The sequence below is a fragment of the Chrysochloris asiatica genome, unplaced genomic scaffold (genome assembly GCF_000296735.1).
Source record: "Chrysochloris asiatica unplaced genomic scaffold, ChrAsi1.0 scaffold00006, whole genome shotgun sequence".
Classification (NCBI taxonomy): Eukaryota; Metazoa; Chordata; class Mammalia; order Afrosoricida; family Chrysochloridae; genus Chrysochloris; species Chrysochloris asiatica.
In genome coordinates, this window is record NW_006408524.1 from 16,637,703 (window position 1) to 16,661,988 (window position 24,286).

At 40.8% G+C, this 24,286-nt stretch overlaps 1 protein-coding gene and 1 pseudogene across 1 annotated transcript in view; both read right to left on the reverse strand.

Annotated features, from left to right (window-relative positions):
- The window catches only part of BMPER (BMP binding endothelial regulator), a 410,362-nt gene that overhangs the window by 118,385 nt on the left and 267,691 nt on the right, over window positions 1–24,286 (reverse strand). The window lies entirely within an intron of this gene.
- LOC102820171 lies at window positions 1,092–1,844 on the reverse strand (annotated as a pseudogene).

Genomic DNA, 24,286 nt, shown 5'->3' on the forward strand with positions numbered 1-24,286 from the left:
TTGGTCCAGTGGTGAGGATTTTTGTTTTCTTGACGTTGATATGTAATCCGTATCGAAGGCTGTGCTATAATCCACACAGTTGAATGCCTGTGTATAGCCAAAAAGCACAAGTAAACATCTTTCTGGTAGTCTCTGCTTTCCTCCAAGATCCATCTGACATCAGCAATCATACCCTTTCTTCCACATCTTCTGATTCTGGCTTCAATTTCTAGCATCTCCTTGTTAATATCCTGCTTTTGAATGATCGTCAGCAAAATTTTACTTGATATTGCTCTATGATTTCCACATAACATTGGGTCACCTTTCTTTGGAATAGGCACAAATATGGACCTCTTCCAAATGATTTGCAAGGTAGCTGATTTCCAAATTTCTTGGCATACGCTAGTTTTATCGAAACATTTCAGTTTATATTCTGTCAATTCCTTAAATATTTTTACCAATATCTTCAGTGCAGCTTGGACTTCTTCCTTCAATACCATCAATTCTTCATCATATAGTACTGCTTAAAATGGTTGAATATTCTTTTTGATACGATGATTCTGGATATTCCTTCCATCTTCTTTTGATGCTTCCTACATCATTCAATATTTTGCCTGTAGTATCCTTCAATATTGCAACCTGGGGCTTGAATTTTTTCTTTATTTTTTTTCAGCTTGAGAAACACTGACTGTGTTCTTCCCTTTTGGCTTTCTGACTCTAGGTCTTTACACATTTCATTATAATTACACATGTTGTTTAAAATGTTCCATTCAGCTCTTTTACTTCATAATTTCTTTTTTTTCCCCACACTTGTGAGCACCAACTTTTATTACTCATATTCAAGATCCAAAACTTAAAAAAACAAAAACAAAAACAAACTTCTATAGAGGAATCCTTGTAATAAGCTTTTCCACAAGATTCAAATTTGACCCTAGGTTTACAAGCAATGGACTGTTGATTTGGCTAAATTTTATTACACACCAAGATTTATCATAATAATTAAAAGGAGGAAAGGACAGGTTAACAAAAGTTGCCAATGCAACAATTTCAATTTGAAAACATTTACTGTTTTATTAGTTGACCAGATTACAAAACTAAGCATGGTAGATACCTTAGTTCATTCTTCTAATTAGCCTGTTGATCTGGTCTTCCCTTTTGCCAGCAAGCATCTCCACCTCCTACAAAATGGGTGGTCTTTTTCTTCATGGCACCACTGAGTAGAAGATAATTAGAAGGGCCACAGGAAGTTATTTGCTTCTTTGAAATGTTTCCCAGTGGTGTAGATTCTCATGAATCAGATCCTCCATGCAGATGATGTCATGTTTACCAAGATAACATGCAATCAGCATGTTATCTGTCAGGGCAATTTGCTTCTTACTGATTTTGCCATATCGACACTTGTAGATCAGTTCATTCACTGAGTTCAGGCTTGGGTACCCTCATATAATATATAGTTCCACAATCCTCAGCATGCTAACTGAAGCCTTGTTGAGCTTAACAAAGGTGTCATTGAAGATCTGGTGAAGGCTAAGAAGCTGCAACACCTTTTGAACTTTGGGGCTCACACCATTGATATCTCTAATCCTGATAACAAATGCCAGTTTGGGTTCTCCAGGTACATAGAAGTTGCCCGCTTTTCTTGCCATCCTAGCCATTCGTATCTCAGCTCTGTACTTCTGCCTATATTCCTTGTGACAGTTCTTGGCTTTTTCATAGGTAAGCTTCCTCCTTGCTTTTAGAAGCATCTTTTGGGCAAACTTCTTTTTCAGGTGCTTCATCTTTAGTTCTGTGAAATTCCTTCACTTTTTCTTCAGGGTCTCTGGCTCAGCAGGAACCTTCTTTATCTTCTCTTCAACACCCTCCATGGTTCCAGCCAGTTCAAAACAAAACTACTTCATCATTTCTTATAATCGCTTTAGCTTCTTTATGTTCAACAGAAAGTTTCAGAGTCTCTTCTGACATCCACTTAGGCATTTACTGTCTTTCCTAATTTTTTAATGACCTGTTATTTTCTTCATATATGGTCCAGTCTCACTACTGTTGCCATGCTTGAGTCCATCGATGCTGCCACTTGGCCAATCCATCTCGTTGGGGGTCTTCCTCTTTTTCTTTTACCCTCCATCTTACCAAACATGATATCCTTCTCCAGCGACTGGTCCCTCCTGACAATATGTCCAAAGTATGAGAGACAAAGTTTGGCCATCTTGGCTTCTAAGGAGCACTCTGGCTGCACTTCTTCCAAAACAGATCTATTGGTTCTTTTGGCAGCCCATGGCACTTTTAGTATTCTCCAACACCATAACTCAAAGGCATCAATTCTTCTATGGTCTTCCTTATTCACCGTCCAGCTTTCGTATCCATATGAGGTTATTGAAAATACCATGGCTTGAGTCAGGCGCACATTAGTCCTCAAGCTGACATCTTTACTCTTCAACACTTTAAAAAGGTCTTGTGCAGCAGATTTGCCTACTGTAATACGTCGTCTGATCGCTTGCCTGCTGCTTCCATGAGTGAGAATATATATACTCACAGTCATATTTTGGCTCTCATAAAATTTTTTTCATTTTCTTCAGGTTCAGCCTGAACTTGCATATGGTCAGTTGATAATCTCATCCATAGTCAGTCCCTGGGCTTGTTTTGGCTGATAATATTGACCTTCTCCATCATCTCTTCAAATAAATGTACTCAATTTGGTGCTACACATTCCATTTGAAACAAGGTATGAAGAAGTCATTGGTCTTACACACTTCTGTCATGTGATTTCCAGCATTCTTTCTATCACCACAGCTATGTTTTCTAACCACGGATTCTTGATCTTTGTTTCCAACCTTTGTTCCAAATCTGTTCAATTCCAGTCATCAATAATTATCAACGCAGCTTGATGGTCACCACTGGTCTATTCATTTTTGATATTGTGGTGATTTGTGTGTTGCTGTGATACGGGGAGCTATGCCACCAGTGTTTTAAATACTTGCAGGATTACCGATGGTGGACAGGTTTCAATGGAGCTTCCAGACTAAGACCGACCAGGACAAAGGAGAAGAAAACACTTTCTGAAAGGCTGTTGTTGATGTTGTTGTTAAGTGCTGGCGAGTCAGTTCCAACTCATAGAGACCCTGTATAGGGTTTCCAAGGAGTGGATGGTGAGTCTGAACTGACGACTTTGTGGTCTAGTGCTTTATCCCACAGCACCACCCCAGGTTAGCCACTGAAAACCTTATGGCTAACAGTGGAATATTGTCTGACATAGTGCCAGAAGATTAGCTCCTCAGTTTGGAAGGCAATAAACGACTGGCGAAGAGCTGCCTCCTCGAATTTGAGTTGACTTTAATGATGTGGATGGAGGAAATCTTTTGGACCATCATTTGCTGATGAGGCACAACTCAAAACAGAAAAAACAAATGCAAATATCCATTAATAATTGGAATGTGGAATGCACAAAGAATGGATCTAAATAAATAGGAAGTCATCAAAGGTGAAATGGAACAAATAAAGATTGATATCATAGGCATCAGTGAGCTGAAGTAGACTGGTATTAGCCATTTTGAATTGGACAAGCATATGGTTTACTATGCCAGGAATGGAAAATTGCTGATGAATGGCGCTGTATTCATCAGATTGGAATGTGAAAGTTCAGAACAAAGAGAAGGAAATGGTCATAAGAAAATAAGGTCTTGGTGATAGAACCTATGCTGGAGATCAATTTTGCACGGTCAATGGCTTATTCATTGCAAATACATTTTTCAACAACACAAAAGATGGGTCTACACCTGGACCTTACCAAATGGCATACACAGAACCAAATTGACTATATCTGTGGGAAGAGATTATGGAGAAGCTCAGTATCATCAGTCAAAACAACTCCTGTGACCAACTATGGAACAGATCATCAACCGCTCCTACATACGTTCAGGCCGAAGCTGAAGAAAATGGAAAAAAAAAATCTCCATGAGAGCCAAAATATGATCTTGAGTATGTAACATCTGCATTTAGAGACATTGATAAGAAGCTGCCAGAAACAGAAGCCCGATTCAGCAGAAGCCATGGAACGAGGGATATCACTACTGATGTCATTTGGGTCTTGGAGGCAAGCAGAGAATACCAGAAAGATGTTTGCTTGTACTTTACTGACTATACAAAGGCATTCAGCTGTATGGATCATAATAAACTAGGACAACATTTCCAAGAACGAGGATTCCAGAACACTTTATTGTGCTCACAAGGAAGCTGTACACAGACCAAGAGGCAGTCATTCAAACAAAACAAGGGGATACTGACTGAATTAAAATCAGGAAAGGTTGTACCCTTTCATCCTACTTATTCAGGGTATTCCGAGCAAATAATCAGATAAACTGTATTATATGAAGAAGCACGTGGCACCCAATTGGAGGAAGACTCACTAGCAACTTGTGCTATACGATAATGCAACCTTGCTTGCTGGAAGTGAAGAGGCCTTAAAATACTTACTGCTGAAGGTCAAAGACTTTAGTATGAATTGCACCTCAACGTAAAGAAAACAAAAATCCTCACAACTGTACTAATATATAACATGGCAAATGGAGAAATGATTGAAATTGTCAAGACTTCTGTTTGCTTGGATCCACAATCAATATTCCTGAAAGCAGCCATTAAGAAATCAAAAGATGTATTGCATTAAGCAAACCTGCCTCAAAAAAAACCTCTCTAAAGTGTTAAAGAGTAAAACTGTCACTTTAAGGACTAAGGTGAACCTGACTCAGGCTATGGTATTTTCAATTGCCTCATATACATGTGAAATTTGGACAATGCCTAAGGAAGAATAGATGCATTTGAATTATGGTGTTGGTGATGAATACTGAAAGTACCATGGAATACCATAAGAACAAATAACCGTGTTGGAAGAAGAAGTACAGCTAGAGTGTTGCTTAGAAGTCAGGATGATGAGACTCGGTCTCACATACGCTGGGCATGTTATCAGGGGGACCAGTCTCTGTAGAAGGCCATCATGTTTGGTAAATGGAAGGATGGCCAAATAGAACAAGACTCCTCAAGAAATGTATTGGCACAGTGGGAACAACAATGGGTTAAAAAAATAACACCAATTGTGAGGATGACCCAGAATTGAGCAGTGCTGCATTCTGTTATGCATGAGGTCTCTGTGAGTTGGAATATACTAGACGGCCCCTAGAAACAATAATCTTAGCTACACACACATACATACACCTCAAATTTGAAACAGGGGTTTGTCTTGGTGGCCAAACCAGGATCATGGTGCTACTTTTTGTCCCTCTCTGCTTTCTTTTTTTCCTTCTGCTTTTGTTGCTATTGCTTTGTTTTGTCTTGAAGAGATAAAACAAGGATCTTTATTGATCAAGCCAATTATGTGAAAAAGCAAATTTTCAAAGAAGCAACAGAAAATATATTGTCTATAGTTGCCCTGGGGAAGGCTGTGCTCGCTCATAGCTGGGCAGGAAGTAATGAAGGGCGCCCAGGGAGAGACTGGGCAAAGGAAATCATGTGTAAACAGGCTGTCAGGAAAGATATTTTTCAAGAGGCCCTTACTGTTGAGAGAGAAGGGCTTTGAGATTGGGGTGATTTTTCTGTGTGACAGCAATATAGCAGAGGCCAACAAAATTTCATGACTAGCAAGATGCCTGAGAATTATGTGTTGCATTTAGGGACATTTGTATCATGAGCAAAAATAATTTTGAAACCTTGGCCCCTTTCCCTGGCACCTCCGGGTCTCTATGCCAGACCCTCCAGGAGCAGAAAACACGTGCAACGGAGAATGGCTCAAAGTGAGGATCTCAGGCTTATAAAAATCTGCCTTGCTAAGACACATGTGGAACAAAACTGAACATTATATTCTCATCTAACTTTTTTTTTCCCAGCACACCCAGAAATGAACTGGAGTCCAAGATGTCCAGATGTCCAGCCATTCTTCTGGATTGCACATAGTAATAATGGGGGTGGTGTAGGGAGGTACAAATAAACAGACCATTCCAGAACCAAAATTTTTTGAATATGCATAAATCAGAGGATGGAGAGAAAAATGCCACTTGATCAGTGGTAGCACTTTTTTTTTTTTTTTTGGTAGTCCTTTAATTCAGATACTGAGTCCCTGGGCAGCACAAAAGTTTAAGTGCTTGACTACGAGCCAAAAGGTTGGTGGTTTGAACCTACCTAGAGGTGCTTATGAAGAAAGTCCTGGTGATCTACTTCTGAAAAAATCAGCCACTGAAAACCCTCGGGAGCAGTTCTTGTCTGTAACGCATGGAGTTTTCAAAAGTAGGAAGCAAGTTGACAACAACTGTTTTGTTTTATTTGATGATTTTTTAAAAGTCAAATCATTAAATTGCATGTTTTTGTTATATATGCAGACACACAAATGTCTAGGCATGGGGAGAAGCAGAATTGTAAGGAGTTGTAGTTAAATGTCATTGAGTCCGTTCCGACCCATAGCAACCCTGTATAGGGTTTCCAAGGAATAGCTGGTAAGCGCGACCCACCGATCTTGTGATTCAAACCAACTTTGCAATCCCAACACATCAACCCACAATGCCACACCAAGACTCCAAATTGTAAGTATATAAACCTAAATGTTAAAAAGTGTTTTGGGTTTGTTTTTTTCTACTAAGTAATGGCGTTATATTTGATGTTACTTTTCCTTTTTTTGTTGTTTATACATATTTTCACTTTTATTTCATTATTTGTAGCAATGAAATATGTTTTTTTATATACATGATTATTTCATTATTTACAATGCCTAGATGAATATTTGGAATAAGAATAACAAAATTTGTTTTAAAAAGATTAAAAACACTGGATAAACCTATCACTTTGATGTTGTTGTTGTTGTTGTTATGTGCCATGGAGTCGGTTATGACTCATAGCAATCCTGTATAGGGTTTCCGAGGCTGTAAATCTTTACGGGAGCAGAAAGCCTCATCTTTCTCCCACGGAACAGCTGGTAGTTTCGAACTGCTGGCCCTGAGGTTAGCAGCCCGATTCGTAACCACTACGCACCAGAGCTCCTTGATGTTGGCTATTTCTAAAAGATTGCTATAAAATAAGGTGGAGCTGCCCTCCAAAACACAGTTCCAATGCTTTTGTTTTTCTGTAAACCTCAATGTTGTTGTTATTGTTAAGTGCCATTGAGTTGATTCGACCCATAGTGACTCTGTATAGGGTTTCCGAAGAGCAGCTGGTGACCCTGAACCGCCAACCTTGCAGTTCAAACGGCTTTGCAGTCTGGCACATTAACCCACAAAGCCAAACCAGGTACATTTAATTCTGTCATGGATATCTTTATTCCAATAATATACCTTTCTTCTGAGTGTAGTGATTTTTCTTAAAACCTCCATCGAGGGAAAATTATATGAATAGTCCTGATATGGCACTGTAAGATAAGCGCTAGACCACAAGATTGGTTTGAACCACAGGTCAGTGGTCAAATTCACCAGCTACTTGCTGGAAACCCTACACATGCTTGCTATGAGTTGTAACCGACTCAGTAACATACAACCACCACCACGACCCTGAGTAGGAAGGGCAGAAGGCAGAGCTGGAGAGAGCTGCATCAGTAAAGACTGGTGGTCGTGGTGGTGTTTGTGTGCCGTGGAGACGGTTCTGACTCATAGCAAATCTATTCAGGGTTTCCAAGGCTGTAAATCTTTATGGGAGCAGAAAGCCTCATCTTTCTCCTGTGGAACTGCTTATAGTCTCGAACTGCTGACTTTAAGATCAGCAGCCCAACTTGTAACCACTATGCTACCAGAGCTCCTTTCTGTAAAGATTACAGACAAGAAAATCCTTTAAGATCGATTCTACTGAGCCCATGAGTCAGAACTGGCTTGATGGCATTGGGGCAGTGTGTCTCTTTCTACCAGTCCATAATCCTCCAGAAATCATGATAAATCTACATATAAAAAACTGCTTTTGTATGAAGTGCGTTGTTGTTAGTTGCCACCAAGTCAATTCCAGTTCCTGTCGACCTCTTATATATATGTACAGGGTAGAACGGTTCCACAGGCTGAAGAAGAGGTAGATTTCAAGGCCTGTCTTAAAAGGCATCTCTGAGTGGGATTCAACCACCAACCTTTGTGCTAGGTGGCCAAGCACTTAGCTGTTCACACCACCCAGAGATTTCTTGAGTAAGTGTACCTTAAAAATATAAATTTATTTTCACTTATTTTCCATAATCCCACATATACACCTATTTCAAATAGAAGAACACATTAAGGAAGCAATCCCTAACTTGAAATTCTAAATTCAACTAAAATAAAACTAGACCCCAAATCTATACTAGACAGTCTAGGGCCTCCCCAATTTAGCCCAGCACTTCTCACCTCTTCCCTTTGCTCTTGCAATAGCCTGTGTTTGCCAAAGCGTTCTCCAAAGTTCCCAGCATGTGGTGCCTCAGGTCCTGGCTCAAATGCTAACTCCTCGGAAGCTATTTCCCTCATGTCTAAGTCCAAGTCCTTGCTCATTCCTCGCAATTCTAAAAGCAAAACTGACTGACCAAATCATTCAGATTTTCAACAACATTCTTGATTGCTTGATCAAGAATATGGTCACAGCCCATAACCCACTTATGATATATATCACTTTCTACCAACGTCAGTGGTTCAAACCCACCAGCCACTCCTTGGAAACTCCATACTGGGTCACTGAGTCGGAACTGATGGTACCTTAACACCACCACCACCACCGTTTAGGAGTCCAGGTGTGGTGCTATAGGGACAAGCACTAGACTGCAAGGTTGGTTTGAACCACAACCCTGTACAGAGTTGCTATGAGTCAGAACCGACTTGACTGCACTTAGCAACCACAGCAGTACGAAGGTTTATAGTTCTAATATATCCTTAACTTAAACCAGGTTTTTCACTCCTTATGTGTAAATTTTGTGCCTGGAACATAACTTTGTATATAAACCAATGGATCAGTCTCTACCTAGTGAAATTGCTTGAAGGCAACCCCTTGTGTGTCAGAGTAGAACTGGGCCCTATAGAGTTTTTAATCTCTGAATTTTTTTTTTATTAAGTACATCACCAGATCTTTCTATCAATGAACAGCTGGGTAAATTCAAACCTCCAACATCTTAGTTAATGGCCAAGTATGCCAACTGGTTGCATCACAGATATGGATTCATCTTTGCATTACTCATAGTGGTGCCCAGTATAATACATATCAGGGATTAATATGCACTGGACTGTTAACTGTAAGGTTGGTGGTTGAAACCACCAGCCACTTCTTAGAAACTGGCTGGCATTTAACAACAATAATAACATTGAATGAACAGACTAATTCATTCACCAATTAACTAATTAAGGACTGGAGGGTGATGGGAAAAAAATGGGCTGTCCATATATAATTTATCAAAATAGGTAAGTGTGACAGCCAGTCAAAAAATATCGTTACTGAGGTTCCAGTTCATGTATGCACAGTTTTATTTCAAACAAAATATGTTTATATATGTGTCTCTAATCAGTAGATAGCCATTAATAAACTTGTTCCAGTGTTGTTAGGGTGTTTACACACACACAAAAAAAAATAAACATCCAATGAAAACAGTGGCTTCTTGGCCAGTTAGATTCAAAGCAGAGAGGTTAGCTCAGAAGCTCATGGTGGCTGCTTTGGGAAATTCCAAAGGCGGTCATCTTGATAGATTGTCTCTGACACAGGCCAATCTCAGGAGTTTATTGAGAAGATGTGATCTTGTTGTTGTTGTTAAGTGCCATCGAGTCGATTCCGACCCATAGTGACCCTGTACATGGTTTCTCAGGCTGTAAATCAGTCGGTTCCGACCCATAGCGACCCTGTACATGGTTTCTCAGGCTGTAAATCTTTATGGGAGCAGAACGCCTGATCTTTCTCCCGCAGAACAGCTGGTAGTTTCAAACTGCTGACCTTAAGGTTCGCAGCCCGATTCGTAACCACTATGCTACCAGAGATGTGATAAGAGAACTGAAACTACACTGGTGGAGAGAAAGTTGCACTGAGGAATTGTTCCAACCGCCACAATGCATCTGCTCATTCTTCAAGGGTGGCAGGGGCTTTTCTATGATAATTTCATTGGGAACCAATACCCCATCTACCCTACAGCTCCGACCTTGCCCCTTCAGGCTTCTTCTTGTTCCTAACAAATGTTCAAACAACATTTCACCGAAGCATGATTTGAGCCCCTCCTGGGTACCCCAAATGATGTTTTGAAATAAGTCCAAGAGTACAGATTTTGGTGTATTTTGAAGAGTGCATAATTCTTTGGGAAATAATTGAAGAGCTGGAAACACCAGACACAGAAATGTATCAACTTAAATGGAGGATCTGTTGAGAAACAATAGCTTCACATTTTGATATTTTTGTTTAGTAAGGTTTCTATGATTATGTAGCATTTTGGACTTACTCTTATATACCCATGGCCATAAAGCTGATGCTAACTCACAGTGACCCTATAGGATAGAGAAGAACTTCTTCATAGGATTGCTGAAACAATGACTCTTTACAGGAACAGACTGCCTCCTATTTCTCCCATGGTAATGAAATACATCACCCTTGTATAATGACTAGCATAGGAAAGTAATCAATGTTATTTAATCAATCAATTGAATAATGAATAGTTTCTGAACAAAAAAATATCAGGAGGGAGAATATGACCATCAAGAGCATTATAAGGAAAGGATGTCTAGTGTCAAGAGAACTATCTGAGAAATTCAGATACTTGTTTTGACAGGCATGATCTCCATCTGAGTAAACACAATCATCCCCCTAAAAAGTATTGTCAGAATCAGAAAACTATAGCAGAATCAAAACAATCTGAAGAAAGAACTGAGTTCTAATTCCAAATATAGTTAAGAGTGGCAGGTTAAATAAGGCCCTCCCCACCAAAGATGCTCCCACCCTAATCCCTGGAACCTATGCATATGTTATGTTACATGGCAAAGGAGAGTTAAGGGTATAGATGGAATTAAGGTCATTGATCAGATCATCTTCCAATGGGGAGATCATTATTATCTGGGTGGGACCAACTGAGTCAGATGGCTTTTTATAAGTGAAAGAGAGGACAGTATAGTGTCAGAATTATTCAATGTGAGAAAGAATAGTCATCACTGCTGATCTGACAGTAGAAGGGTCCTCAGACCAGAGAGTCCTCAGACCAAAGTGTGGAAGCTGGAAAAGGCATACAAATAGAACCTCCCCAAGAGCCTGTAGGAGGAAGATAGTTCTGCCAACACTTTGATTTTAGCCCTGTGAGAGTTATTCCAGGCTCCTAACCTCCAGAAATTCAGATAATAAATGTGTGTTGTTTTAAACCACCAAGTTTATGACACTTGATCACGGCAGTGACGGGAAGCGAATACACTAAGCAACAAAGTGAGCTGGTCAAAGGGAATATAAAATACATCAATGTTACGAATGCAAACAACACAGTGACTACATCGAAAATGATTCATTTATGTCAGGCATTCTGCCAGATGCGTTCCGTATTTTCAATATCTCCTTTAGTCCTCACTATTTCTCTGCACATTGTATGGTATTTTAGAGCAAAGCTTTTGGGGAGGGTGCCTTGTTGCTCATGATCACGCCTCAGCCAATTGCAATAAAGACAGAGTCCCGCCCAGTCTCTGTGGCTCCCAGGCTTCCATGGGCCCCCTGTGTAGCTGTGGTTGTTAACTAGTAAGGTCACAGAGCTCTTCAGGAATCTGGGAAAATATGTAAACACTCTTCTCCCAAAATGCACATGAGTGTGTCCACTCAACTTTAGAGGTTCCCAGACACCCTTTCCCAAAGGATAATCAATAACCTCCTTGGAGTCTGTGAACCGCAGATGAAAATCACCTATCGGAAACCCCTGGATGTTGCAAACCTTTCAAATCACAATAAAGCTGAAAGGCTAGCAGGTTGAAATCTGCCCAGAGGCACCTTAGAAGAATGGCCTAACAATCTGCTTCCTTAATATCATGGCCTTGGAAGCCCTGTGGAACAGTTCTGCTAAGCACACATGGGGATTTGGAACTAACTTGAGAATAACCAACAATTGTTGTTGTTGTTGTTAAGTACCGTGGAATCAGTTCCGACTTATAGTGACCCTGCACAGGGTTTCCGAGGCTGTAAATCTTTACGGGAGCAGAACGCCTCATCTTTCTCCCATGGAACCTCTGGTTGTTTCAAACTGCTGACCTTGAGGTTCACAGTCCGATTCATAACCACTATGCTACAGCAGTTAATTAGGAGGCCCTGGGTGCACATAGGGAGCCCTGGTGGTACAGTGGTTAAATGCTCAGCTGCTAACCACAAGGTTGGTTGTTTGAATCTCCTGTCCACACTGCAGGAGAAAGATATGGCAGTCTGCATCTGAAAGGTCATAGCCTTGAAAATACTACAGAGTACAGTTCTAATTTGCAACACATGGGGGCTCCATGAATCAGAAGTGACATGAAAGCAGCTGGCTAGAAATTAATTAGGAACCGTATTATGTCGTATGGTGCTGTGGGATAAGCACTGGGCAGCTCATTGCAAGGCTGGCAGTAGAAATCTGATACAGGGTCGCTAGGAGTTGGAACTGACTCGACAGCAGTTAACAACCACAACAACTCACTAAATGTGTTTCTATTTCATCTTCCCAACTCCACTGTTGTTGTTAAGTGCCGTGGAGTTGGTTCTGACTCACAGCGACCCTGCACAGGGTTTCCGAGGATGTAAATCTTTACGGGAGCAGAAAGCGTCCTCTTTCTCCCGCGGAACAACTGGTAGTTTTAAACTGCTGACCTTGTGGCCCACAGCCCAATTCGTAAGCACTACGCTACCAGAGCTCCTACAGATTCTTTAATGGAAGGTCAGTCTCAGGTCTTTATCTGTGTTCTTCCAAGCATGTTCCATCATACTGGAAACTCAATACATAGTAATAAAAACTCGTTACTGAAGAGACAGTCTTGTCACTCCTGCCATCTAATTTCTTACCTTAAATGTTTCCTGTCTTTAAACTAGAAGTTAGTATTAATTAAACAAGAGTGCTGTGAACCAGTGAAAAACCAATTCGCCCTGTAAACTTCCAAATTACAATAAAACATTTAAAGGGAGAACAGTATATCCAAGATGAAGAGATAAAATTTCAAATCTCCAAGTTAACCTATCTTCCAACTTTAAAACCACCTTCTTATTGTTGTTGTTGTTGTGGTTAAGTGCTATCAAGTCAATCCTGTATAGGGTTTCTGAGGAGTGGCTGGTGGGGTTTGAACCACTGACCTTATGGTTAGTAGTTCAGTGCTTATCCTAAAGTGCCATTACAGAACACCACCTTAGAGCTTTGCAAACATTGAACATGCTACTTTAAAGCGGTTCTTGGATTTGAATCCTGATCTTACCATTTCAGAAACCCAAAATCAAAGCAATTCTCACAGTGATCTATAAAATCACATGCATACTGCCTACTTAACCTCAGCTTGCTCACCTATAACATGGCTCAAAGATAATAAATATCTTTGCAGGTAATAAACATCTTCTTGCAGGAAGATAATGAATACGGAAATAGCATTGTAAAGATGCTGAGAACATCATAGATGTGCAAAGATTAGCCATTATATAGCTTTAGTATAATCAATGCTATGAGAATCCAGAAAATAGATGTCTACTGCTGACTAAAATATGGTTAAATAAGGCTAGAACAAAAACCAAACCCATTGCCATGATGTTGAGACCTATACAGAGCAACCCTATAGAACAGAGGAAGTTTTCCAAAGTTATAAATCTTTACAGCAGTGAACTGCCACATCTGTCTCCAGGGGAGAGACTGGTGGATTCAACTTTTCAGTTAGCAGCCAAGTGCTTAACCCTCATGCCACCAGGGCTGATATGAAAACATGTAGCTCTAGTGTAAAGACAATGCGGGTTTTGAGTTAGTCTATAAAAGACATCCACAATGTAGACTTGGGGATAGAATGGACTAATCTTCTAGGCCAAACGAAGAATGTTAACAAAGCCATAAACATAGGACAGAAGGCAGCTTGCTTATGGACTTGTAAGAGACCAATAAACCAGAATAGGGAGTAGCTTCAGGTGATGTGAGACACCCAAGTTGTCTAAATAAATCGGTCTGAGATTTATTGCCAGCCTGCGAAGTTTAAATGTATTCCAAAAAATGAACATTTCTTAACGTGTTTCCTATGAAACATCAATCCTGCTTGCTGCTTGGCCAAAATAAGTAGAATTTTTTTGGAAATTTCTGGAACTCAAATTAGTTTGGGAGGTGTTCTATACTACATCACTCTCCTGAACGTTGACGGTGCATGTTGGCATAGAAAGGGCTCCGGGAATTCGGCAGTAAGGAAACAGATTTAAGTTTACTTGACCCAGCATTTCCCTCAAGTATTTAATTATAGAAACTTGTTTTGAAAATATTACTTATTACTATTCCTCAGAGCAAGTGTTTTATAAAACAAACTTTGGGAAACTGTGCAACATGCCAGTGAAGGAAGCTAGTGTAGGTTCTTGTGCGAGCCAAGTTTGGTTTTGACATTGGTATGAAGAAAGGAGAAAAGATGGAGGTTAGTTAGAGGCAATGGGGTGGGGATCTGGCTGTTGTAGGGGAAATCATTTTATTAGAAAAACAACATGAAGAGACAATCCACCAGACTTGATGACTGATTAGCAACATGGGAAAGAAATGCCAAAAGTATGAGAAATACCATTAAGGCTCAAAACCTGTGCAGCTGGGATAAGAGGATGCCAGATTTCAGTCAACAAATAGGGATTGGAAGCAGCCCTGGTCCAACTGCCGACCCAGATCATTTGGGGGTGGGAGATCAAGGTAGCAGCTGTTCATCAAGTTCAGATGCAGTACTTTGAAAGAAGAACGTGGTCTCCACAAAGATTAAACATTGAGGTCTGATGGGTTAGCGTCTTGTAAAGAAGTGTCATGTCATGTTAAAGACCTGGAGGATTGGATGAATCTGAAGGTTACTCAAGTGAGCTGCGAGCTCACAAGATGAAAAGGGGAGAAAGAAAAAGAGCACCTGGGGGTACAAACAACGTGTCCAGCCACTAACAGAGAGGTTGCAGGTTAGAGTCTACCCAGAAGCCCCTTGGAAGAAAGGTTTGAGATCTGCTTCTGAAAAAATCAGCTGTTGAAGCCCCTATGGGACCCTATTTTATACTAGGACACACGTGGGGTCACCCTACGTCAGAATCAACTCAATGTTAACTGTTTAAGAAAAAAAGGGAGAAGGAATTTGTGTATTAAAAACTGAGATAAAACGGCAGAGAAGAGGAATGGGGCCAATGGTGGGGGCGAAAGTACTAATTGAGAAGGGGACTAGATAAGAAAAGAATGATGACATTCATAAATACAAATTTCACATCAAAGGGAAATATGTACTTCAGCTAATGAGTCATTTCCCCGCATTAGCAGTGAAGGTTAGAACCAATGAGATTTTAACAAAACAGACTGAAGCGGTTAAAGTGACCTCATAAATGTAGATAAGTTTTTAGAAGATGAGCAAATACAACTGCTTTCAAATAGATGTATTACAAAAAAGAAAGAAAAAGAAATTGGTAAACTCCGCATAGAAATAAAAATGAAACCAATAGAAGAGTGCTTAAAAGTTGGGGCATTGGAGTCTTCTGAGCAAGGCGGCCTAGCTCTATCTTACATTCATCTGCCTCATGTTATTGAATTTATCTGATCCTCATATTCTTCATTTGTAAAATGGGGACAATCCTAACTTCTTCCACTGCAATCATTGTGAAGATTAAATGACAGGATACACAGATGGTGGTAATCCGGGGCAAGGAATGACGCTCAGTGACTCACCACCAATAATAGGACCAATTATAGCGGAAGCAGTAGTAGTGACCTTGTTGTTCTTCTTTTGCTCATAGGACATTTATTGCTTTAGAGACGAATAAACCTGCCTCAGTTTTGAATAGTGTTGTTGCTGTTGTAAAATACTATGAGTCGGTTCTGACTCAGAGAGACCTTGTATAACATTTCTGAGGAGCAGCTGGTGGATTTAACTGCCGACCTTGGGGTTCCAGCGCTTGTCCTACAATACGGTATTTATTACATTGTATTTCCAGCCAAGTATGTTTGTCAGTGTCTGAGTTTGGGCTTTTAGTTATATTTTAGGTGGTCTATCACTAAGGTATCTATGGGTCGGAACCGACTCTATGGCACCTAACAACAACACAGTCACTAAGGAGTTTTAGTCACATTTATCCTCTGTCAACCCTGGGCACTAGCAATGGCAGCTTTGGCTAAAGTGTACCAGCTGCTCAACCATGAATTTACATATCAATGTACTAAGCATGTTCTTTCTAAATAACTTTAATGGAACAACTTACTAATGATACTTTTATATTTTAAGTCATTCTCCCACACTAAGATCAAGGGAGGCCGTATGCTTGAATAACTACAACTGCATCAAGTGGTTAAGAAAGGGAAGATCTCGTCCCGGCTCTGCTAGTCAGTGCTACCTTGGGCCTCTGTCTCCTCACCTGTGGAAATGTTGACCTCAAAGTGAAGACTCACTCACTAGTAAAACGTCAAGATTCTAAAATGGATAAACTTGAGCAACAGAGCAATTGGGACTCTTTTTTTTTTTTTTTTTAATGGTGCTATAGGATAAGCAATCGACTAGAAAGTTGGTTTGAACCATAGGGTTGGCGGTTCAAAGTCACCAACCACTCCTCCGAAACCCTATACTGGCTCACTATGAATCGGAACAGACTTGATGGCACTTAACAACAACAACAACAACATTTCAAGTTTAAAATTATACGTATTTTAATATTGTAAGAAAACGGGGGTGGGGGGGTGGGGGGGGGGCTTTACTTCTTCCTGAAATTATTTCCACTGTAAATTATCAAGAGGTAAAAAACGAATAACAAAAAACAAAGAACTGGAAAAATAGGTGGATATGGAAAACCAAGTCAGCCTGAATTTTTGGTGAGCACAGAACATACCAAAAGCCATCACTGTTCTGCACCTGAGCAAAGGCCATGGGTTTCTATGGATGCAGTTGGGGGGAAGGGGGGATGAGACACAGCACTGTTAAATAAGAAACTCCTTTTTCTTTTAATTTTCTTCTCCAATTTTCAGTTCCTCTAAGAAGTAAAGCCCCACAAGTCTTTTCTTCTTCCTGAGTGAATCTGATTATCAAATTGTATTTGTTGTTGTTAAGTGTCATCGAGTTGGTTCCAACCCATAGCAACCCTATATAGGGTTTCAGAGGAGCAGCTTGTGAGTTTGAACTGATCGTCCGGTCAAGCGCTTATCCTAGAGTGCTACATCAGGACTCCATCAAGCTTCAATAAAGCACCAGACAGTCAAGGAGAGTCATTCCAGCCCACGCTCTAGGGCAGTCTCCCCCACTTATCTTGGGCATCCTTCTAAATCCCTAAGCCTCAGTTCCCTCACCTGTACAAAGGAACCAGTAACACTGTTATTGTTGTTGTTAAGTGCCTTCAAGTTCATTCCAATCCATAGCAATCCTGTGTGTGTTTCTGAGGAGCGACTGGTGAGCTTGAACTGCCGACCTTGTGGTTCAAACCGACTTTGTAGTCCAGTGCATTAACCCATAGCTTCATATTACTATACCCATAAGATTGCTATATGGAGCTCTGGTAGCGTAGTGGTTACGAATCGGGCTGCAAACTGCAAGGTCAGCAGTTTGAAACTACCAGCTGTTCCAGGGGAGAAAGATGAGGCTTTCTGCTCCCATAAAGAATTACAGCCTCGGAAACCCTGTACAGGGTTGCTATGAGTTGGAACCGACTCCACGGCACATAACAACCACAAGATTGTTATAAGACTCAAATCCTGAGCTCCTGCTGCTATTCTAAGTAAGTGTGACTGTTTGTCTTTGTCATTGCTATGAGAATGACCATGATGATGATGACTGTTCACTATAAAGCTCTAACACCCTCTAGGAACAAGTGGTGGATAACGATGCTCAAGCAGTACAACTAGAACGCTGCTCAGAAGTGAGGATGGTGAGACCTCAACTGGCTTTTTTAGATATCATCCAGAAAGACGAGTCAGTAGAAAAAGACGACATGTTTGGGAGAAGGTCAGTGACAATGAAGGAAACCCCCAGAGAGCTTGACTGACACCTTAGCTACAACAAGGGACTCAAGCATATTAGTGATCATGAAGATGACACGGTTTTGGGGTACACAGGGCCTCCAGGAGTCAGCACCAACTGACAACAACAACAATCACATCTGTCTCCTCCTTTGTAGCATAATGGTTACGAATTGGACTGTGAGTCTCAAGGTCAACAGTCTGAAACTACCAGCTGGAGAAAGATGAGGTTTTCTGCTCCTGTAAAGATTTACAGCGTTGGAAACCCTGTACGGGGTCGCTATGAGTCAGAACCGATTCCATGGCACATAACCACCACCACCATCCAATTTACAGTCAGAGCATTTAAAGCAACAGAACAGCAAACAAAGCAGAAAACCAACTGAATTCCTCATATTCCTTCCAACACTGTGTCTGCCGGTGTGGGCTTTCCCAGGGACCCTGTCTGTACAATCAGGTTTTATTTGCCACCTCCGTCTGTTGGTTGAGAACTCAGGAGTAGTGACCAACCCAACTCTAACAGCTCCAGCCAAAATTTCAGTGGCCACTTGGCTTCACACCCCATTGGCATGGTGAGAATTGACACCACAAATTCTTACTCTATAAGCATCTTGAGCTCTCGTCTCAAATTTCCCTGCTTTCCTGAGTTAAGGACAGACTCTTGGTGTTAAGGGACCTGGAGCTGCTCAGAGTCTTGGAGGCCAGAAACCTTTGCTGAAACACAGAATTGCTTAATTGGTGGAATCTCTGTCAGTGCAGATTGCTCATAAAATGGGCCCCAAGGTCACTGTTCATTTGGCTTTTTTTCCTGGGGAATAAATGAAATTATTGTTGTAGTTCCCCTCCTCAGCTACTCTGTTTAATTGGCAATACCTGTGGGCCTGCCAGAGGGCTTGAATAAAATGTGCCAAAACCAGCCGTGCCACTGGGGTGGGTGCAGGCAGCAGGTACAGTACTCTTGCTACAGCTGGAAATGAACACTTGGAGGGTTTAAAAAGTCACCGGGCAATTGTGAGCCTCCTTGTACTCTGAGTTGCTGAAATCAGATACTTCCTGTTGCTTTGGGAGGTGTAGTTGAGGCTATTTCAAGTAAATGCACATCTGTGCTTAGTATATCCTACGCACCTCGGTGTTATGTAATGGCAAACTTTCAGTTTGAGTTGGGATTCAAAAGGTGAGGTTTGATGTACCTCTGGGCATAGCTTCATAAATCTATGAAACCTGGGATTGAGCATTCTCATCTGAACTGCCTTTTGTTACTTCTCGTCTTGTACTAACAGTTCCTTGGTGGCTCAACCAGTTAAGTGCTCTAATTGAAAGGCTGACAGTGTAAATCCACCTAGAGGTGTCACAAAGAGCTCTGGATATGTAGTGGATTACAAACTCAGTTGCTAACTGCAAGGTCAGCAGTTCGAATATACCAGCTGCTCCATGGGAGAAAGATGAGGCTTTCTGCTTGATAAAGATTTACAACCTCAGAAGCCTTATGCAGAGTCACTGAGTTGGAACAAGCTCCACAGCACATAACCACCAACCACCATCAGAGGTGCCAAGAAGAAAATCCTTGAAATCTACAACCAAAAGGGGACAAACTTGAAGATCCTACAGAGAGCAGTTCTACTTTGCGGTTGTCATAAATTGGAATCAACAAAATATTAACTATTATTTTTGACTGTTTTTTTTTTTTTTCAGTTGGTTAAGAGTCCTGGTTAAAAAAAAAGAGAGAGAGATTAAATTCTCTCATGTTCAATCAACCTCTCCTATCTCTCTCACACACACATACATATACACATGTATCTCTTATCAGTACAAACTCTGACACTAAATAAGGTTTCCCTGGGCTGTGACAGCAGACATCCTGTGCACACAGAGTTTATCTATTTCAGGTCTCTGCAGGGTAGTTAGGTGAAAACGCCATATGCTGTTTGCCCACACACAATAAACTAACATTTCACATAAACCCAGTGCTGCACATAGACCATAGACTGAATTGTATTCCCCTCAAAATATATGTCAACTTGGCTGGACCATGATTGTCAGAGGCTTATCAGTTCTGTAATGATGTAATCATCCTCATGATGTGATTGGATGTAACCAGCCAATCAGTTGTAAGGGAATTAGGATGGGATGCGACCCCCTTACTTAGTTCACAGCCCTGTTCAGATGTAAGGGAGTTTCCTCAGGGAGTGATCTGCATTACCAATAATCTTATAGGATATAAAAGGAAAGCCAATGCAGCAGAGAAAGGAGAGCTGGGAAGACTATGTGCTTTGGACCCAGGGTCCCTGAGCTGAGAAACTCTTAGACCCAGGAACTGATGCCAAAACACAGGGAGGTCGTCAAAGAATGCCAGGCCCACAGATGTTGAAAGGAAGCAAGGGCATCCCCCAGAGCTGACAGAGAAAGTCTAATCCTAATGCTGACACCCTGAGTTTGGACATGTAACCTCCTGAATTGTGAGAGAAAGAATTTTTGTGTGTTAAAATCATCCACTAGTGGTATTTCTATTATAACAGCACTAGACATCTAAGACAATACAAAACAAACAAAGCGCCTTTTGGCACCTCATTCGTGGTCAGCTGATACCCTTACCCAGGCAAAGACAGACTCAATTTAGGCGACAGCCACATACTTTGCCAAGTAACCACACTTGCATGAAAGCTTCATAATATTTGCTTAGCTTGCTTCAAATATTTTATTTTAAATAAATCACCCAGAGCAAATTTAATTCTTTTCAGTAGGAAAGAAAGAAAGAAAATTCATGGTTATTGAAAAACAGAAATGCTTTTCCTGCTTCGTTCAGGCCTGATTTTAAGAGGATGCTTTTTGTTTATTTCTTACCTTTACAGCATCCTTCTTGCCCCTTCAAAACCAACTCTGTCAACACTTGTAACACACCAAAAGCAAAACCTGTTGCCATCGATTCAATTTTGGCCCAAAACGGCCTTTTAAAACATCCCCACAAAGTTTCTGAAGCTACCACAAATTTCTCCCAAGGGATGAACTGTGGATTTGAACCACTGACCTTTTGGTCATCAGCTGAATGCTTAACCACAGTACCAACAGATACAATTTCAAGTGTTTAGACAGTCCAGTGATGGTGCATACAGGCTCCATCTTCTTTTCAAAATTGTAAATTATAGTTAACAAAAGCATTTCTCTTAACTATCTCAAGAATCGACTTCTTGATTCTTGGAATAAAAAGTCAGATAAATTGATATTTCAGCTGTTGCTGTAAAAGGTTAGCCATGTGTTTCTACTAAACTGATAAACAACAATTCTCCCTTCTGAGATGGTTGGCAAACGGAGCAGGTCTGTGCTCATATAAATTGCAAAGATTTAGCTAGAAAATATTTGTTGTTAAGTGCCATCAGTTGTGACCCATAGAGACCCTGTATCAGATCTCCAGGGAGAGGCTGGTGGGTTTGAATCGTCGACCTTGCAGTCAGCCATTCAATCCTGTAGTGCCACATCAAGACTCCCTTTAAAGTCCCTTTAAAGTCCGCCTTTTCTTCAAATCAGACATAAGTTACATTGAAAAAGAGCAAACATCTCCATTGACACGGGTACATAAGAAAACGTTATTCAGACAATCATTCAGCCAATACCAGCCTCTAACTAGTGCAAAAAGGGGAGTCCTGGTGTGTCGCTGTAGGATAAGCATTTAGACTGCTTACCACAAGGCTGGTGGGTCAAACCCACCAGCCGCTCCTTGGAAGCCCCCTACAGTGTCTCTATGCATCAGAACTGACTCAAAGGAACTTAACAACATCAGCAACAGAGACAAAACGAAGTCCTAGTGTGGTGTGGTAGGATAAGAACTGGACTGCTGACCACAAGGTTCATGCCTACCACTGCTCCGCAGAGAAGATCAGGCTTCTCTGTGCCAGTAAAGATTTACAGCTTCAGACACCTGGCAGTGAGGTTTTGTTTCATTTGGGTTTTGTTTTGTTTTAGTGTAAACAGGGAATCCCTGAGTGATACAAAAGGTTCACACACTGAGAGGTTGGGAGTTCAAGCCCATCTACAACGAAGGCCTGGCAATTGACTATCCCCCAAGTCAGTCATTTAAATCCCTATGGGGTACAGTGTCCTCCGGGGTTGGCATGACTCAGAGTTAACAACAACTGGTGGGGGTAGTATTGTAAAGAGAGTCCTTTTTTTTTTTCAATGCCCTACACACTTATTTCAAGTTCCTCTTTTCTTCTATTAGAGGTCTGAGAGCGCCCCCAGCAACTGCCACAGCAAAACTTAATCCAGTCATTAAGACAAAAATGCTGTCCCCACAGCATTTAGAAACAGATACTATAACCTTCACCATTAACAGAAATAAAGCAACTTTCATCTAACTAAGACATATAATCATGGTAGGTTCATTTTAGAGTATTTGAGGCTATGCAACCAATTCATCTCATTACTTCATTTATTCATTAATTTTCCTTGCTGCCGTCCAAACAGAATTGAAATTTGCTTACAGAGATACGAATAAAAGGATCCAAAATACAGGACAGACATATTTAATGAAGTCAGTAGTGAGCCTAGCAAAAATAGATGTGCTGTTAAAGCCAACCTCTATATGGATTTCTAGCTTCCTAGTAATTAAAGCAAGGAGCTCTGGTAGCACAGTTGTTATGAATCGGGCTGCAAACCTTAAGGTCAGCAGTTTGAAAATACCAACTGTTCCGCGGGAGAAAGATGAGGCTTTCTGCACCTGTAAAGATTTACAGCCTCGGAAACCCTGTACAGGGTCACTATGAGTCAGTTCTAACCCCACGGCACATAACCACCACCACCACCACTGCTGTAAAAAGTTAAGAAAAGGTCTTCTGGATAAAAGAAACATTCTATGTATGATGGTTATGAGATGGGGTTAGGGAATTATTCATATGCTAGAGGGTAGACAGAAGCTACCATGAGTGACAGGGCTGGCACTATACAGCAAGAGGGAGGTTGGCAGAGGAAATATGACGGTAGTGGGAGACATGAGGAGGAATGCAAGAGCTAAAGTAACTAGAGGTAAATAATGTTAACTGATGGTTGTTGGTCTTGTTAAGTGCCATCAAGTCAGTTCTGACTCATAACGACCCTGTGTAGGGTTTCCGGTGAGCAGCTAGTGAGCTTGAACCACCGACCTTGCCATTCAAACCATTCTTGCAGTCCAGCGCATTAACACACAGTGCCACACCAGGACTCCTAACTGTTGGTACATGCAGGGAACTGTAATCATTGTAATGAAGCAAAGTGTATGATTTGTGGAATGTAAAACTGATGATCTGCCTTGTAGCCCTTCACTTGATTCACAATAATGTTATTTAAAAAAGATATAATTATTTGCAGAATGTGCCGTCTGGCAGTTTAAATTATTAAATATACCCGAGTGTTAAAAAAAAAAAAAAGAGCTAAAATGAATAGAGAGAAATACTGTTAACTGATGGTACATGGAAGGGATTATAATCATTGTAATGAAACAAAGTATATGATTTGTTGAATGTAAAACTGATGATCTGCCCTGTAAGCTTTCACTCAATGCACAATAAAAACTTAAAAACAAAATCGACTCAATGTCACCTACAACATCAAAATATGCCTGCATAATGTGGGGGGTAGGGCAAGAGGAATGAAGATACATAACTCTTATTTAATTAATGCTATAAGCTAGGGGTCTGCCATTTCTAATTCTAGAAACAGGGTATTGCATTCTATCTTCCCGCATCGTCTAATTACCAGGCATTGAGGGCATGCGATCACTAGAAGTACCACCGGTGTTTGTTTTTGCATTCACTCATGTTCCTAACCCCTGTTTGGAGACTTCAGTATCAGTGGATGTCACCCAAGGGTAATTCTGCCTCTGAGGACATGTTTGGCAATGCCTGAAGATATTTTACTTGTCCCAATTGAGAGTGGATGATTACTATTGGCATCTACTGGGTAGAAGCTAGGGGTGGTACTGCTAAACATTCTTTAGCACACGACAGTCCCCACAAAGAATGTTCTGGCCAAACTATCAATGATGCTAACATTGAGAATGATTCAGTACCCTAATCATTTATGTGTATGTGTGTTTGTGTTTGAATAAGAAATTAATCAGTCTGCTTCCTGGTTGTAGATAACACCTGCCTTAGTTTGTAGTTTCAGTCTTGGTTTCTCTGTTGCAGAAATCCAACTGTCAGAAGAGCTGTCATAATTGACAGAGGAGAAGAGAAAGGAAAGCTAAGGTCTGTTCAGGATCTTGTATATAATGACAAAGGA